Raw genomic sequence first — 19856 nt, forward strand, 5'->3', positions numbered from 1 at the left:
GACATCATTGGATGATCTATTAATCCAGAGACCTAGGGTAATGCTGTAGGGACCTGGATTCAAATCCCGCCAAGGCAGATGGTGGAATTTGAATTCAATGAAAAAAAAAATTGGAATTAAAAGTCTAATGAAGACCGTTAAACCATTGTTGATTGTTATAAAAACCCATCTGGTTCATCAATGTCCTTCAGGGAAGGAAATCTGCTGTTCTTACCTGCTCTAGCCTGCATGTGACTCCAGACCCACAGCAATGTGGTTGACTCTTAAATGCCCTCTGAACAAGGGCAATTGGGGATGGGCAATAAATGCTGGCCTAGCCAGCAACTCCCACATCCCATGAATGAATGTTAAAAATATGGTCCTGCTGTGCTTTCACACCGGTGTGAAACCGATTTTTGGCACTCTCACCATGTTGTCGTTCCCGCCCCACCAGACCAGGATGCCCCTGCCAAGGCCCTGGTTTCTGCAGGTCAGAAAGGTGGCCTGGTCAGCCATTCCAAAGTCGCACCTGGAGATCGGACCACCTGGTACGGACCGAAGCTCTCAGGATTCCTAAGCAACCAGTGTCATTGACGGTATGTACTATTGCTTAGAGATTTAGTAAAGGTGTATCTCATTTAGTGAGACAGTATTCAAGTTGTTATGTGCCATTGATATCAAGAGTAAAGACAAGAACTTTTAGACCAGAGAGGGGAGGTCTTACACGTTTATGAATCATAACAGTCTGCAACACTGCTCGTTGTTAATGCATGTATCTAGAGTACTTACAAACTTTCTGTTCCAATCTCTTTATAAGCATCTTGTCAAGAAATTATCTGCATGATTTCAAGAACATACAACTAAATATATGGTCAATTTGAAGTATTTGCATCTAATAATTAGTCAAGAGCAAGCCTTTGACTTAATGTTAGCCTTTCCACCTCAGAGTCAGAAGAGTTCAAGCCTCACTCCAGGTAGTCCTATGAGTGGAGACGAGATAATAATCTCAAAATGCTGGTTTGACAACCAATGATAGGCTCTTATATGGACAGACAAACCTCAGACTCAGGTAGTTTTGCCACCTCTGAGTCAGAATGGTCGGATTTGAGCCCCACTCCAGACAGTTCCAGCGAGCAGAGACTGCCTCTGAATAATGGATTAATGTCCAGTAGGGGCACTTGTGCCAAATGGGCGTGGCTAATGTAAAGGGTAGATGGGGCTCTTTAGCCCACCTAGGAGAATGTTCATCAAAGATAAAACTCTTGGGAAAGCCACCTTAGCCACTCCTTTCTAGTAAGTCTCTCAAAAGTCCCATGTGTGAGGCGTGAATTAGGACCTGCCCTAGGGTAGAACACAATGGGTGGATAGAAAAATTATTTTGCAGAATAGAATTTTAATCAATGTGTGAATGTTTGGACTTCAAAGTGGGATTGTTTACATTAAATCACCTAATGATTGGAAACAACTGGATATATTGAAATTTGAAAGCACATGTATTTTCTGATTTGGGTTTCACTCAAGCATTGTTCTCATTTTAGGAATTTTAGGTATAAGTGAATACGAAGGAATTGGGACACTGGAATTTTGGCAATCAGGATTAAGTTGGTGCATGGAAATTCTGGTAAATGGAAGTAACTTGGTACTCAAGAATTTCATCAATAGAAGGTAAATTGGTAAGTGGGATTTCAAGAATGGGCATGAATCGGAAGTAAATTGGTCCAAGGGCATTCTATGCTCAGATTAACTTTTTGTCTAAAGTTGATTTATCTTCAAAGTAAACTTAGTATGTGAATAATTTCCTTCAAGGCAAAGAAATATTTAACTTTTTTTTCACTGCAGATGTAATCAGACATTACAACTGGTGGATAATTAATAGAGAACACTACCAAGATGACTGTCAGGACATAGTTGCAGGGTTAGAATCTAATGAAAGGGTCAAATAATATAAGTAAAGCTGGGTACAGGTAATAGTGTTAAGATCACCTTCTGTTAGGACTATTATTACCAATTTGAAGGACAATTGTTACTAAGTTTATTGGTCTTCCCATTTCTGGCCCTGCATTTGAGAAAACTGTTTAAATTTAGAAACCTGTGCATAGGTTTCCTGGTGAAAGCAACTTTCTCCAGCACCTTGTGGGTCTCCTGTTGATAGATTAAAATCATGTTAATTAGCAATGATGATAAATGGGAAGCAGAGGTTATTTTCCTCTGCTTTAACCCTTTCATTCCCTCTCTTCTCAAGAGGTAACTCATGCTAGTAAATGTTTCCACAGGCACCAGTAGGCATCCATACCTTACCCAATATGCCTTTCCTCATCAGTGCCTTGGCAGGTTAATTGACTGTGGTTGTATTACTTATGTTACGTTACTTAAAGGGATGACGGTAGATAGGCAATGGCAAACATTCAAAGAGCGCATGGGTGAACTGCAACAATTGTTTATTAGGCACTTTACAGCCTTCCGGATTTAACATTGAGTTCAACAACTTCAGATCATGAACTCTCTCCTCCATCCTCACCCCCTTTTTGATCCCCTTTTTTTTAATAATTATTATTATATTTTTAATATATTTTTTTTATTTTCCCACCTGTTTCTATTATTATTTTTAAAATGTATTTCCATCCATTGTTTTATCTCCACCTTTTAGCCTATTTCGATCCCTTCTCCCCACCCCACCCCCACTAGGGCTATCTGCCACTTGCTCATCCTGCTTTCTACCCTTAATGTCACCATTAGCACATCCTTTAGATAATATCACCGCCATCAACACCCCTTTGACCTTTTGTTTATGACATCTTTGGCAATCTCTCCTTTGCCTCCACCTATCACTGGCCCTCTATCCAGCTCCACCTGTCCCACCCCCCTTAAACAGTTTATATTTCACCACATTTCTATTTTTCTTTAGTTCTGATGAAGAGTCATACGGACTCGAAATGTTAACTCTGTCTTCCTCTCCACAGTTGCTGTCAGACCTGCTGAGTTTTTCCAGCAATTTTTGTTTTTGTTTCAGATTTCCAGCATCAGCAGTATTTTGCTTTTATCTAATTGTTTATTCCTGTCTGACGCAAAAGTAAAACAGGAAAGGTGGCCAAACCATGGCTAACAAGGGAAATTAAAGATAATATTAGATCCAAGGAAAAGGCATACAAACCAACAGACCTGAGGATTGGGAGCAGTTTAGAATTCAGCAAAGGAGGACCAAGGGACTGATTAAGAAGGGGAACGTAGAATATGCGAATAAGCTTGCAAGGAACATAACATATGACTGTAAAGGTTTCTATAGGTATGTGAAGAGAAGAAGATTGGTGAAGACAAATGTAGGTCCCTTACAGTCAGAAATAAGGGAATTTATAATGGGGAACAAAGAAATGGCTGACCAACTAAATACATACTTTGGTTCTGTCTTCACAAAGGAGGACACAAATAACATACCAGAAATGTTGGGGAACACAGGCTTTAGTAAAAGGGAGGAACTGAAAGAAATCAGTGTTAGTAGGGAAATGGTGTTGGAGAAATTGATGGGATTGAAGGCCGATAAATCCCCTGGGCCTGAAAATCTACATCCCAGAGTACTTAAGGAAGTTGCCCTAGAAATAATGGATGCATTGGTGGTCATCTTCTGAGATTCTATAGACTCTGGAACAGTTTCTACAGATTGGAGGGTAGCTAACATAACCCCACTATTTAAAAAAGGAGGTAGAAAGAAAACAGGGAATTATAGACCAGTCAGCCTATGTTTCTATGTATCATGGCCAGTATTAGCTCAGTTGGCTAGATGACGAACATGTGGTTCAGAATAATGCCAACAGCATGGGTTGCTTCCCATTCCCACTGAGGTAAGCTGGGGTCCTGCCTCTTCACCCTGCCCATGATTATGGAAGGCAATGGCAAATCACCACTGATAAGAACTGCCAATGTTCATCATGAATGAATACCTCATGCAACATACGCATATGGACGCTTCGGCCAATGGTTAATAATAGCCAATGGAATTATTGACTAATTTTTCACCTCTGTGAACTCAGGGGCAATTCAAGTAGATATTATCCCTCCTTTGCCAGTTTGGCTAAGATCAGCTTCTTCAGCAGAGACCTGGAGAAGCATTTTCTCTTTGGGGTCAGCACCCCGATGTCAATACCATTTCCAGGTCCTGAGCCCGCACCAAGGGGGAAGCAGTCACAGGTTCCAATTTTCCCAGAGGTCAGCCCTAATTGGCTGCAGGGCAAGTTTGATAACCAATTAGTGGCAGTGGGTCCGGGAAGGAGGCGAGGCTGACAGAGCGGGCCCAATTTGAAGGGATTAAGGCAGCCATTATTATGACAGCCATCTTGCAATGCAATGGCAGAATGAATTGAAGAGTTGAAGAGGCAGAGACCAGGCACCCAGGGCAGGGTAGCCCAAGGTTTAATGATGCCACCATTGAGGTAATGCTGGAGGCTGTGTGAGAGGAGTGAGGTGTCTTGTTCCTGGGAAGTGGCAGGAGTTAACCAAGCAGGCCCTGCTGGAGCTGGCAGACCGTGTGAGCAGCCACAGTTTCATCAGGAGGACCTGGCTGCAGTGCTGTAAGAGGTTTACTGACCTTCATTCTGGCAAGGAAACTTCAATGTGACACCTAGCTGATGGGCCTCCAAATCAGCAGCCACCAGCTGAGCAACCTGAGGGTGCATGGTGCTCCAGAATATGGGAGAAATGTGTGCCCAGGGTCATTACTGACCCGCGAGCAAGGCTGAAACCCTTAACCCTATTGAGGAGCTGGCAGCATTGATAAATACAGCATCTTGTTAAAATCAGTGAGAGAGGCCAGCACTGCCTTATCTATCTCTCTTTTGTCCTTATAGGAGAAGAGGGCGCACAATGATAGGGAGTGGGCTTGCACAGAAAATGAATGCACAAGCTAGCCATCCTTCCTGCATTGGAGGATGTGGTAGTTGACATCACAAGGATGGCATCACATGAGAAAGTGGGTGATATAGAGTTGGGAACACCAGGAGGAGAAGGTGAAAAGATATTGAATTCCGTAGATGAAGGGGATGGAGTGCATTCCTCTCCATCTGAGAGCATGCCAACCCTTCTGCTGTATTGAGAAACCTCAACTCTGCAGCGGCATTAGCTGTCAGAGGCAAGTCTTCATGATCTCCATCTTATGCCTCCCACAGGGCTAGTTGGGGAGGGGGAGTGTACCAGTGCTGCAGCAACATCACCAGGGTCCTCAATGGAGATGGAAGCCACAAAGCTAGCACCATCACATCATTCAAACACACACATCAGTGGGTCCTCGAGCATGGTTAGAAAGGGTGGCACTGGGTGAAAAGTATGTCGCAAGTGAGCAGAAGGAGGTGAGAAAAGCAGAGGTAGGTGTGGGCAGTCATGCTTGGTGGATGGAGGACAGATGCACAGCCTTGGGAGTCACAAGCAAGGTGGCTGTACTTTGGCCAGCAGCATGAGATGTGTACCCACAGGTTGGAGTTCCCTGAGGCAGTACAGGATCATGAACCGAGAATGGAGGAGTCCATTCAGTGATGTGCATCATTATGGCTCAGGGTTTTGAATGCATGAGCTCCTCCATTGAGATTGTGACCAACTCAAGGAGAGTCATATGCAGCAGCATTCTGAGTGGATGCAGGATAATATCTAACATACATAGAATACATGGGATGCGCTGTAGCATTGACTGGTCAATGGTACTAATGGCGTAAAGATACATGGAGTGGATGACAGTTGCTGCCCCTGCTGGTAAACCCCTCTAGCAATCCAGAGCAGCATCAAATGTCTGAGATGGTCAACTAGGAGGATGAAGGTTCCATCCCATCATCATCATCAGCCTCTTTGGCCCCTCTGACTGAGGGGCATCCATGCAGCAGAGCCCTGTGATGGAGGCTGCCCCTGCATTGATGCTGGTGCTGCAGCCCCTGGTACCTCAACAATGAGGATGATTGCCATAAGCATCTCGGCCTCAAGTGGACTGGAGGCTGCCTCCACCTTAACCGTGGCCACAAGGGGAGCACCACGTAGGAATGGACGAGAACGAGGGCCTCCACATCATTCATTGTACTTGGGGGACTTCCATTTGTGACAGTGTAAAATGTTATTTTTTAATCATGAGCCATTTTTGAGCTATGACCTTTGATATGTGAGCTTCCATTCTTTAATGGCAGAACTGGAGAAGAGGGAAGAAGTAATGAAGTGAAGCCATGGTCTTTGAACGGAAACACTGAGTGTGTTTGAGAAATATGTACCGTGCATTATCAGTAAGAATGGAGCTACTTTGCACTTTCCCCTTCCTCCAATGAACTGTAGTGATCTAGCGTATGACCCTCTTCAAGGTCCACACTTCTCTGGAGGGCCATGTTATGGAGAGTGCAGAAGACCAACACAATGCATGAGACCTTGCAGGAGGATATTGGAGGGTAACATCTGATTGGTCTAGGCATGAGAACCATATCTTCAGAAGCCCAGTGCTCTGCTCGGTGGGGGTCCTTGTGATTAGATTGAATTGTTTGTAGCACTGTTCCTCCACTGTTTCTCTGAACATCTTAATCACACATTGAGCTATTGCCTTGCTTTCAGCCAGCTGTACTCATTGCTGTGTTCCTTTAGAAAACATTAGTGGTGAGGCGTTTTCCCACCAATGCCTTCTCTTTTTCCTCCTCCGCCCCCGCCTCCGCCCTCCGCTACTCTTTCTGATGTGTTTATTTTTGCTGATGCACCATTACACAGGTCTCTAGCTGTCCTCCAGTGCTTTACCAAATTGACCAATTTTCATATGTAAACTTTGATAATGTTTGTCAGCAGGCTGAGCAATGTCGGCTTTCTAACAGGACTCACTTGATAACAATTAGGAGGACAAGTGCAGCAAAAATAGATTTCATTTTATAAAAATAATGTGCAAACCTAGTCCTAAAGAATGCAATTAGCTCTAATATTTTACCTGTAGGTGCTGTGAATCATTATTCTATTTATTCTTGGGGTTTAAGATGATGCTGTCAATTCCGAATTTATTGCCCATCCCTAATTGTCCTAAAAACATGCTGATGGGCCTTCTCCTTGAACTGCTGTCGTCCTTTTGCTGATGGTGCTCCCACTTTGCTGCTATAGAGGGAACTCCAGGATATCAAGCAAATGACAATAAGGAACAGCCAGGATGATTTGTGATTTGCAGGAGAACTTGGAGGTGATGATATCCCCGTCATCTTGCTGCTCTTATCCTTCTCAGTGGTAGAGGTCATTGGTCTGGGGCATACCGTTGAAGTAAACTTGGGGCGGAATGTTGCACTCGTCGGGCGGGCACGCTTCTGACCCGAACGAATGTAAAATGACGCATGCTGACATCAGGCAAGTGTCCCGATGTCATCGGTGACTCGTGTGATGTTTCAGTCGGCGGGCGTGCGTGGGAGTCAGCCTATTAAGGCATCAAAGTTCTAATTAGGTGAAATTTTTTGTTGCCCTTCCAATCTTATGGTTCGCGGGCAGGCGAAAAGGCCAAGCGGCCTTTGGATTTTTTGCGAAACCTCATCCACAGGCGGGATGAGGTTTCGATCAGTGATTTAAAAGTTAAAAAACTAATTTCCAACCTGTCCCTGCTCATGTGACAGAGTCACATGAGGAGACATGTTATTTACATTTTTAAATGCTTTATTTTTTATTTTCAAAATTCCTCAGCTCCCTGAGGCAGCTCTGTGCCTCAGGGAGCTTTTACTGCGCGCACCTCCGTGCTCGCGCTCTTCCCGCCCCTATCCCGGCAGCACTGAGTGCTGCAGCGTGCGTTTCACACTGGCTGCCCATTCATTAGCCAGTCAGCGTGAAATCCATGTCAGGGCTCAATCGTGGGCAGCAGTAGGCTTCGCGATCGCTCCCGGGCCCACCCGCTGCACCCACCCGACGAGGGCAAAATTCTGCCCTTGGTGAATTCTGCAGCACATCCTATTTAGAAAAAAAAACATGTATTTCTGCCATGGTGCACCAGTTATGGAGGGGGTAGATCCTGAGTTTAATAATGGGGCACCTACATCCCTGGTCCTAGATGGAAGATTTTGTTGTAAGCTTTAAATAATGTCTGTCATTTGTTGTCTGCCAAGTTGCAGTCATTGTGTTGACAGAGAAAGAAAATCAAAAACTGCACTAGTCCAGCCCATGGTGAGGTTTCTTTTATTCTTAATCTGGCTTGTTCATTCATTTCCCGATGAACAAATGGCGTTGTTTAATTTAATTTTTCAAAATGTTATTTCTCTCTGGTTTTGGTTGCCATGACTTTCTGTCATCCATCCAGTTTTACAGCCTTTCCTATTGGTCTCGGGTCAGCTAACGAACACAGACATTTGCAGCTATAAAATTAAAGGAAACTGCAAATGATTGGACTCTGAAGGAAAAACAAAATGCTGGAAACTCGCAGCAGGGAAGTCAGTGCCTGTGAGGAAAAAAAATGGGTTATCATCTCCAGCTCTTTGGCAGAACTAAAAGCTAAAAAAGTAAGCAAACACTTCAGCGTAGGATATAAAAATGCAAAGAAAAGGGAGAGGGGGAAATCTAACCATTGAAAGACCTGCAAACTGTCAAATAGAAAACTGTCAGATGACATAAAAAAACACATTAAAGTGATGGAAAGACATTAAAAGTACAAAAGAGTGTTTATATAATTTAAAAAACTGGAAGGACACAAGAGCTGCCCAAACAAATAAAATAGCTAGGAGAAAGGCGATTTATAAAGAAAATTGCAACAGGTCTGAAATTGAAATTTAGGCTGTACCTCAAAAGAAAGAAACAGGCCAACCCAGAAGGAAAAAAAAACAGTTCAGCCCAATACTCTAATTTCCCAGCTTTTATTGGTGTTCCATTTTAAGGTATATAACACCAGTTCGAACCAATATTCTTATTTCCCAGTTTTTACTGTTCTTTTTTCATTCTGGGAAGTCCTTGGTTATATATCTTTCCCCAAGCTCTTTGTTTTAAAAAAGAGTTTATATTCCAAATCTCAAACTGCCTCATCCCCTCCAGTGTACACCAACAGACCCCTCCAACCAACAACACCAGCACTGCTTGTTGTGTGGAACAGAGTTAAGGTATGGAATTACTAAAATTGATGTTCAGACCAGGTGACTACAAAGTGTCAAGGAGAAATACATGACACTGTACCTTGAGTTGAGCCTGGTTGAAGCATCATATAAAGCTAAAGACTGAGAAGTCAGAGTGGAAATTGGAGTGGAAGATTAAATGGGGGAATTAAGTGAAACAAATGGTCATCTAACTTACATTTGAGTATAGGATAATAATCTATCTAATGGAAACATTTTGCAGGGTGTGGATGGACAGAGAAATAAACTCTTGTAAATGCCAGGGTAGGTAGATAAAGTCATCTAAAAAAAATTGATAGAATTTGTGGCTTTATAAGTATGGGATTAGAGTATAACAGTAAATAAATAATGCCGATTTTATACAAATCATCAATCAGAGTACAGTTGTTGCACTATATAAAGTTTTGGGCACCTCGTTACAGAAAGAATACAATTTGTGTTCTCAAGGATAATACCAGGGATGGGAAACTATAGCAATGAGGTGAAATTTGAGATATTCGGACTATTTCCACTACGATAGAGAAGGCCAAGAGAAGGCTTAATAAAGTCTTTCTTTTTAAATTAAAGATCCGAATTGAACTTCTGGCAGAACTCGTGCAGACTTTCGGGTCGAGGCAGATGGTAAACCGTCTGGCATTCCACAGCATGAGGTGCAGGAGATTTTAACTCCTGGGCTTCAACTACATAGACCCCATCAGCTTTGCACCTCAGCTTTGTAGTACTTTAAGCAGCAGGAAGCTGTCATCAGAGACCCAAAGAAATGATCCCTGATAATCAGATAAGTTGTTCAGAGGGATTTGGGTGGGAATTACAGTCAAGGGAAGCAGAAGAAAGCCTAAGGCAAGGAAGGCCAAAGATTTCCTTGTGGGGCCCACAAAGAAATAAAAAATAAAATTAACTCCCCTTTTTGAGGTATTTTTCTGGCCCTGGCTCCTCTTCCTGTCTTGGCAGAGCAGCCATGACATCTTTGCCACACAAGCCTCAGGTTAAAATTGCAACCAATGACATTACAAGATCCTAATCTGCATGTTTAAGGAAGAATCCTGCTGCCTCTTGTCTGTGCAAAACTGGTGACAGGAAGTCAATGAGAGCAGTTTCTGCTGGATGGGCAAGGTTCTTTAGTGTCTTAATAGAGTGAATGATAAAAAAATCCTTCTAACTGGAAATTGAGTGACATGGGGCGGGATTTTCAGCTTGGTGTGCAGGCGCGCACCCGACATGCACGAGCGTGAAACAGCGCACGATGACGTTAGGCGAGCGTCCCGACGTCATCATGCAATATTTTGGTCGGCGGGCGCATGTGGGAGTTGGCAGCATGCCTGCCGACAATTAAGAGGGCTGTTAAGCCCATTAATCAATTCATTAAAATGACATTTTCCCTGCCAGTCCAACCTTATGGATGACAGAACCACATGAGGGGTCATGTTTTCCTTATTTTTGAAATCTTTATCTTTAATGTTAAAAATCTTCAGTTCCCTGAGATAGCTCTGTGCCTTCAGGGAGCTTTCACTGAGTGCACCCCTGCGCATGCGCACACTTCAGCGCTCCTCCTGCCTCCACCCCGGCAGCACTGAGGTTATCAGCGTGCGTTTCATGCTGGCTGGCCGTTAATTGGCCAGCCAGTGTGAAATCGCGGGAGGCAGACTGTTACGCGGCCCCTCCTGGGCCCCTCCTGGGCCCGCCCACCCGACGAAGGGAAAAACCTCCCCATGGGATTGTCAGTTGACATTGGCCTGGATTTTACAGTCAGCAACATAACAAGGATGCTCGCCACTGACCTTGAAGAAAATCTGAAGAGCTCTCACGACACGCAATTTTTGTAACGCAGTTTAATGCAAATTCCTAGCCTTGAGGTGCAGTGATGTCATCAAGCTGTCCAAGCAGCCAATCACATTAAAGAGTTCTCACAGACAGGTGATCAGGAAACAAAATGCACTAATAATCAAATAACTTTAAAAATCTTAGAGGGTGAAATAAAGATCAGGACATATACATAAGGTTTATGTAGAAGCTGGAATATCATGGCCAAACATTAATTTTTTTAATTCTAGAAAAAAGTTTAAAAGACCTAGTAATTAATCATAATGGGGACATTTAAAACATTCCACAAATATAAAATTATTTTTTCAGGTTGTTTAGCAGTGGCTGCTGTCAGTCCAGTTACATCTCATTGTACAAAGGTTAACTTCTAATGGGGATTCTAATAGCCATATGAATGGAAAAGAGAAGTTCTCGCCAGATCAACTGATTTCACTGATTGCTGGCTCGGGACTGGGATTGTTGGGGGAGTCCACAGTGCAGCCTGTGGTGAGTCACTGAATGACAGACTTCACCATAGGCTGTGCTGAGGGCTTCCCCCAAACTATTTTGCAGTGAGCATCCAGGCCCATATGGAGGTTCCAAGCCAGCCCATGTCATCAGAGCACCTGCAGGTACAACCTACCAGGAGGCAGCTTTCTAATTGGCTGCCCCCATGCTTGCCATTCTCTTCAGGATGGCAGGCAGGCTCCCCTGGCTGCAGGCCAAATCACAGGCCCCACAACAATGCCAGGCTGGAAGTTCCACCAGTTGAGGTAGGCACTGCTGAGGCTGGCAGTGAGGTGCAAGGGCACCTCAACATGAAGGCACTCTCAGCTGCCTGTATAAAGTAACTAAAGAGGCCTGGAGCCGGTGGGACCATAGGGTTACAGGAGAAACCCCTCTGCAGGACTATTTACAAATGGGGCTGTGAGTTTTCATCTGCATAGCTTTCCCATGTTGGGGGGGCCTCCCCCAGCCTCGATAAAATACCAACTCCAGGACTAAATTGCCCCTACGTGGGGCCCTGTTGCATTATTTGGCTGCTGGCCTCCATGAAATAGGCAGTTGACCTGGTTCCCAGACCATCTCTGGAAAAATCCCCCAGAGAATGGAATGTGTTGGCAAGCCATCCTGACATAGATCCCTGCTATTTTCCCAGTTTCTCTAGTGCTTCTCTATGCCATGATCATCTGTATGGATAAGAGGTCCTTCAAGCCATCCAGTACCACTATGAAACCATTCACACCAGCTTCTGTTCTCCAGAAGCAACTGACTATAAATGGGTGGCACTGTTGCCTTCATGGGGTCTCAGGAAGTGGTTCCCTAAGCTCACTCACACGTACAAAACAACTTATGATAAAGGTTAATGTCTGTTGGCACTGGGCAGCCAAAGGCCACCATTATTGCTGGCCACTGCAAGGCTGAGAGTTCAAAATTCTCACACAAGTGGACAATAGGATCTATTGGCATTGCTGATCTGTAAGAACTCATGAAAGGTCTGTGACCAGAAAATGTCTCAGTTGTCACGGGTACTCCATAATGTTAAAACCGACCACAGTCTGAACACATTCCTGAGTTGCTTCAAGTAATGCAGTTCACAATGGGCTATAAACATGTGGTTTAATTGAGTAAAAATATATCAAATAATTATAAAAGTCTATAAAGTTTTCAACAAGAATCAGTGGGAAAGTAATTTCTCTGAGTGACATTGTGAAGGTATAAGGCTGAACATGTGAGCCACAGATGTCACACATCCAAATTCAATACCCCATTGCATCGAACTCAGCAACTCTATTTGTAGCATATGTTCTTGTAATAAAATAACCTAATAACATTTTACAATTAATACTTGAGGATGTAGTATGTACAGACAGAGAACCTCTGCCAAACGCAAGGAGTAATGTTTAACAGAAATGCATGGAGTCATTGACACGTTCCATTGAATGTAATGTGTTCCTAAAAGACTGGTAATACATAATGCATTCTTGGGGGATTTTTGGGAGGGCTTGTTTAATGAGTCATGAATTTTGAATATATATGTATGTATGTATCTGTCTAGTTTGCCTTGTTTTATGTATGAAAATAAATTAATCTGATCACTTTAACAAATGGAATGTTAAAGAAAAACTGAAGGTCATGACCACCATGTGATCTAGTTTATGACATCATTGATATTACTTCCAGGTTACAAAAATAACTAACCTACTGCACTTCAGATCACATGTGTGGTACAATTTTTCCGATGCAGCTCTGGAGGAACTGTATTAATGCACAACTCCTTGCCCCGTCTCCTGCATACAGTAAGGAACAAAATATTTAAACTAAACTTAAATCTTCGTCAGAAACAGAAGACAAGAAAATGAAGTGAATTTAAAGCGAAGGAGAATATTTTGTGAATGACTGTAAAAAGGATGATGAGGACTGTTCTTTAGCCATTTCATTTAAACACACGGGTTTACTGGAGAGAGTATGATGCTCCATTCTGGCAAGTGCAGAGCCATTGATGTAAAAGAAATATTTGGATTGAGATTAACATTTAAAAAGAGTGACACAAATTTCAAATCTATTTAAATCGTCTATTGAGTTATTTTTACTGTTCAGACAGAAGTATTTTAAAATAGGTTACATTTTGAAACTCCCCTAAAAGAAATGAGACCGTAGAGGTCTACTGATATGGAACTACATCTAACTATTGGCTTTTATAATTTTAATTTATTTGAGGGAACATTTAAGTTATTCTCCTGAAGTATTTATTCAGCACTTTATTGAAAGCTGCACAGCATGCTTTTTTATTCAGTAATAGGCTGTTGAAAAATGCCAAAAATTGAGCAAACTTCAAAACTGTCCCAAAGGAAACTTGTTTGAAATGATCATTATGAAATGATCTTAGATTGAGTTTCTTTATTTTATAAAATCAGCAACTATATGAATCATGTTTTTTTCTCCCCTCATTTCATTCTTGCACTGTAAACACAAAACATTCCACTGTTCATAGCATCCTTTGGGATAACATGCAGCTGTTTCTAAATCCTCCACCTCATGACCTCCACCTGCAGTTCTGGGTCACTGGCAGATGATGTTCGCTCTCGCAAGCTATTCTTAATTTCTGCCTGCTCTGTATAATTTCTCTTAAGAATCCAAGTTATTTTGGCTCACCTTAGGCAGTAGGGTGTACTAACCCAAATTAGACATGGTTCAGCCTTTATGCTCAATTTAATCATTAGGTGATGCTGGAATTTAATTGTTCTCTTTTTTAAAGAAAGCAACATTAATTCATATGTTGAAAAAAAGGAAGTGTGTTACTTTCAGTGGACTTGTAATGTTAGGGCAAACTCTCTATCCATATAGAATTAATCAGTGTTAATTAGACTTAAATGGGCAGCGCAGTGAGTTAGAACTTCTTCTTTTCAACCCATGAACTTGGCCTTAAGTTTAGCCAGAATAACAAGGTGCCTTCTCTCCATAGCTTTCCAGATTCTAATTAAAATGAATTGATTCATTCTCATCCCAGTTTCAAGTGGGTACAAATCTATAAATCCACAATTACTAATAACCAAGTGCCAATTGTCACTTTATTAATCATTTTCTAGCAATCTTCTTGGATGTAATCTACAGGATCCTCTTGGAATTCCAAGGATAGACCGTATCTACTTTCATAGACATTGCTAAGTTCCACAAGTACATTCAGATATTATGGGAGGGCATTAGAATCTTTCTTTAAAATTTCGCCCTCCCCCGTCCTTGTCTCATTCTAAAAATAACACTCTTAGCTTTTACTTCTGGTCCATCATTTTGTTACTCCATTCCCTCAAAACTATGGAGTTTTTTTTGGCCAGGGTTTTCCGTCTATGCTCTAACCAGCTCACTATTTCTCCTATTCATTTTAATGAATAGGAAAATCGCGGGCTGATAGGCAAGAGGCACAAAATCCCAAGCTTTATCTCTGCTTCCTTCCACAAGCTTAGCATCTAATTATAACTTCCTGATTTATCGCATCTATGTTATTCTGTTCAACCTTGGTGGTGTACTGCCATATGGGCTTTTATCCTTCACCTTGATTTCTCAATAAAAAGAACTCTCATAAACAGAAGCCACAAGGATGGTTGCTGTGGGAAATGGGAGTATCCCATTAGTATTGGAGGGGGCCCTCTTCTGATGTTGAAGTACATTAGATTTTAGTGCCGGTAGAAAATAGCGATGGGTATAATTTTCAACTTTGCCTGGTGAAGCCCCTCAGCCTATGAGGATCAAGAGTTTCACAGGTCACCAGTTAAGTAAGTTGCAAGGGGATTATGAGTGTTGCGTGGGTCAGATGAGGGGGGAGTCCAGGACAGCAGTGGCCCAAATATTCTTTGTGGGGCTCAGAATAGCATTCCAGCTTTAAAATTAAAATTGAATCATGGTCCTATCTAAGCAATAGGACCCTGATTTGCCTATATTTATGAGCCCGTCGGACATATGTCACAGATGCCTGAGAAAACAATGTTGTTAAAATTGCCATGGGACAGGAAACAGGTAAGTGGATCATTTGGATTTTAACTCCCTTTCAGTCTGGTTTCTGTTGGGTGGTGAGAGCTAAAATCCCCCTCCCCTACCAATGCCCTCCTCCTCGCACTCCCCCCCCCACCACCCCCCCCACTACCCCCCCCACCGGACCCACAAAGTTAGTTATTCACAAGCCATGGCTTGAAAGTTTTATCTTTAGGTTTCAAAGTATTGTCATTTCATCATAAGAGGCTTGGAACTAAAATGGATTAAGCAGCTTCTGACCCTGAGGAACACTAGAACAGGACTGTATGCATTGGTGTTCTGGAACTTCTTTGTATAAATGATGCTCCAGAAACTGAATAGGCCCCAACTGCATATTCTTTCAGTTGAATGCACTGTGATGGATGACAAAAACAATAGATGTTACATTACACCAAACATTAGTATATCTTAACTTGCCTGTTACTCGTAGGAGGGAAACTCAGTGGGAATTAGGTGGAAAGAAATCTTATTGCAAATTTACCAGCTCCCAATACCACCACTGGCTACTCACCTTCCCCAGTCCGGGGGCGATGTGAAAGGGCTTTTGTTTTGAAGTTTTAACCTAACTTGGGAGTGTGTGAGGCTGACACTGGGTGCCCAAAATAGATTATGGTCTATTCTCTAATTCTGTTACCCCTCACTGATAAATGTAGACTTTAAATTCCCTTCCACACCCAATGAATTAATGCAAGCTATGTAGCATCTATGGACCAGCAGGAGGTCACTGGAAAAGAGCAGCAAGTTGTCTAAGTGACGGAGGTGATTTTGTCAACTTTCCTTTTCATTGAGGCCCCTAGACAGGCCCCAGGTTCCGTGTGGAGGTCAAAAGTAAGGTCTCCACATTAAGTAAAGTTTTAAAAATTATATCATAACAATAATGATTTGCGACATTTCCTTACAGCAGTGGGAAATGTTGGCTGTGAGCCCCACAGCCCCGAGTGCTAAGAATTAGACTATGGAAAAATAATAAAATATCCACAGGCTGTATGTGTGAAAGAAATGCATTCCACAAAAAAGCTTTGTGGAGCCACACATCTTGTGAAAATATAGCCTTGAGTCTTTAGCCCTTATTCATAGTGAGAAGCTAGAAATTTACTTCCTTTGTAGAATTAATTAATGACTGCAGGTACAAAGTAACCATCTATCCCAGTTGGGGTCTCAGAGTCTCTGACTGGATGATTTTCTATGATTCCCAGGGTTCTTGATTGTTGATTTTAAAGAGCTGAACACTACACGTAGGTTTTATGTATGAGGGTTAAACTAGTTGAATTAATACAGAGCATAAAAAGCATTGTAAATCAAATAATCATGAATTACTAAAAACTGCAAGGGGCCATCCATAATTTTCATCTTTTCATAAGAGTAAAATCATTGCTTATCTCTGTATTACACCAACATGCCAAGAAATGATAAATTGATCATTTTATATAGATAGAGAATTAACTCTTTCCCACCCCATTGTGTTTTTGTGACAATAGCTGTAAGTATATAGTCAATCCCTTACCTAGTTTTGTAAGACTATTTGTTTAATCAATTAAGTAATAAACATGTTCCACTATTTCCAGGATATATAAATATTGAGGTTCCTGTTAGAGCTTGCAGCAATTATTCTCTTCTATTCAATGGTCCTGAGTGTTATTTTCACATTCTTGTGTTGCTATTGCCTTGCAATGAACAATAGATATTTCACAAGTAAAAAATGATAAGTTCATTCTCCACAAAATGCCAGCACACTTAAACTGAGCCACTGACTCTAATTTTTACATTTAAATTTACATTTTTAAAGCATAGGAAAATCAGACAAACTAATATTAATAACACTAGCAATGAATTATAGCAAAGTGATCGTAACGTAGGAGCTGAAACACAGACCATTGTGTGACAGCACCTAAATGGCAATGAGAGATTTGCAGGAACATTTTACAAATATTCCTTTAAAAGAAAACACAGCAGGTTGATTATTCATATTACTACATTAGCCTGAAGAGTGACACTTGCACCTACATTTGCCGGTGATCAAAATTGTTAGTCACGTTGTGCCATACATTTAATTACCTACGAAGAATATTTTATTTTGTGATTATTTGTCTGTTTATGAGGAAGGTCACCACCCTGTTAAAACCCTTTGTCAGATTTCTGGAGCCATCATGATATCTAAAGTGGAACATAGAAAGCAACATGGAAAGGATTAGAAGAAAATGTATTTCGATACAAATTATAGACAATAGTGGCTGTCGTTTCAGACCTGTCTTCCTATTCCCTGTTCTAGTTATGGAACTGCACATTTAAAAGGAATTAAATCCCATTTAAAAAGCATGACAGTAAATTAGAAAATGTTAGGAAGCATTTAGAAATAGAAAGAACATTTTGCATTACATTAGCTCACCAAACCACATATAATTAGGAATCTATTTTATGTGGCATTAAATTTTCCAGTTCTTTCAAGAGTGATGCAAATATTATAAATCTGAAAATGACAACAATATATGTGTATGTCTGAGTATTGTGTGTGATTGCCGGGTGACTCCGTGGGAGATGACAGGCTTTGTAATTTGCATATTGTTAGTGGAGGTTGGGGTATATTTGTGTGTGTGTGTGTGTGTGTGTGGTTGGTTGGTGGGCGGAATGGTGTTGTTGAGAAGCTAACACTCCTAACAGTAAAGTGCAGCATCTGCTGGACTGATATGAAAATAGCAACAAACTGATCTACAAAGAAGTTTGGAAATGCTGCAGTCAGTTTCAAATGCTGGAACTAGTGGTTTATGTCTGTTTTTATATGTCCTTTGATCAAGTTTTGATCAGCAAAATAAAAATAATCAATTTTCAACTAAGTAGATTTATTTGAATTGTGCCTCTCTCTCTTGTAAAATGGCATGCTGTGGTGAAATGCTATTAACTGCACACAAACAACAAAAGGAAGTAGCTATATAGTCTTCCTAATTTAAGCAGTACCTAAAGAATTTGATTTGCCCTGTATTTAAGTTTACTTAGATGACAGAATCAAGATTGAGCCTGATATTTGGATGTATAGCTGGCAGGTGTTGTGCCATGTTTTAAGCAGTCCAGAGAATCCATTCCTCTTTCCAGCAAACTTAAACTGTGATTCAGTTTTCTGACAAATGGAAATCAGAATCCAAGTCCAGATTTCAATTTCTGTGTCATTTCCAATTCCAATGCTTTTTACTTTTCTTAGCCAAGTATATGAGAATTCAAGAAGTAAAACAGGACACTTTGGACGTTTTACCTGTACAAGAAGTGATCATGCTTTGTATTAAAGTCTGTTGGTCTTCCCTCGATCTCAGTTTTAATATGGACTTCCCACACAGATCCTTGTGCAGCCCCACCCCTCCCCCTCAACCTCTTCAGCTCTCTCAATTTTTCATTACCTGAGATCTCAACCACTGACAAGGTAATCGCTGATCAATTCCTAGTGTCCCTCACTACCTTCTAATCTCTACTCCCCATGTGCATGGGAAAAAAACCCTCATAAAGTCATTCCCAACTCCTTCACCTTTGATGCTCTACCTATCACAACTCCTCTGCAGTTTTCTCACCTCTTAACTTCAATTCTCTTGGTCCCAGCAAATGAATCTCTATATCCCATCCTGAAATGAACAAGAAGGTGCAAAACAGAATAAAAGGTACAATTCTAAAGGGGGTGCAGGAACAGAGGGATCTGGGGATGTATGTGCACAAATTGTTAAAGCTGGCAGTGAAGGTCGTGAAAGTGGTTCATAAGGCATATGAGACCCTGGCCTTTATAAATAGAGACATGGAGTACAAAAGAAAGGAAGTTATGGTGAAACTTTATAAAACATTGGTTCAGCCTCAACTGGAGTAGTGTGCCCAAATCTGGCCACCAAACCTTAGAAAAGATATGTGAAGACACTGGAGAGGGTTCAGAAAAGATTTCTGAGAATGGTTCCAGCTATGAGGGACTTCAGTTACGTGGCTAGATTAGAGAAGCTGGATTCTTCTACGAGAAAAGCATTTGAGAGGATATTAGATAACGGTGTTCAAAATCATGAGGGGTCTGGATGGAGTCGATAGAGAGAAACTGCTCCCATTGGCAGAAGGATTATGAACCAGAGGACAACGAAAAAAGGTGAATGGCAAAGGAACCAAAGGCGGTGTGAGAAAAAACATGTTTACACAGTGAGCGGTTAGGATCTGGAATGCACTGTCTGACGTAAGGCGGAGGTAGATTCAATTGTGGCTTTCAAAAAAGAGTTGAAGAAAGGTTTTGCAGGCTTACTGGGAAATGACAGGGGAGTGGGGCTAGCTGAGTTGCTCTTGCAGAGAGCTAGCATGGGCACAAAGGAACAATTGGCCTTCTTCTGTGCTGGAACCTATGATTACATGATTCTGCTCCCATTTACAGCTGAATTTTGAAACTCCCAAAAAAGAGGGAAGAGATTAACATAACCGAGCCCTGTCCAAACCTCTGCTCCCGTCCACCCAGATGAGACATTGATATAT

This window comes from Cetorhinus maximus, chromosome 14, assembly GCF_964194155.1.
Source record: "Cetorhinus maximus chromosome 14, sCetMax3.hap1.1, whole genome shotgun sequence".
NCBI classification, from domain to species: Eukaryota; Metazoa; Chordata; class Chondrichthyes; order Lamniformes; family Cetorhinidae; genus Cetorhinus; species Cetorhinus maximus.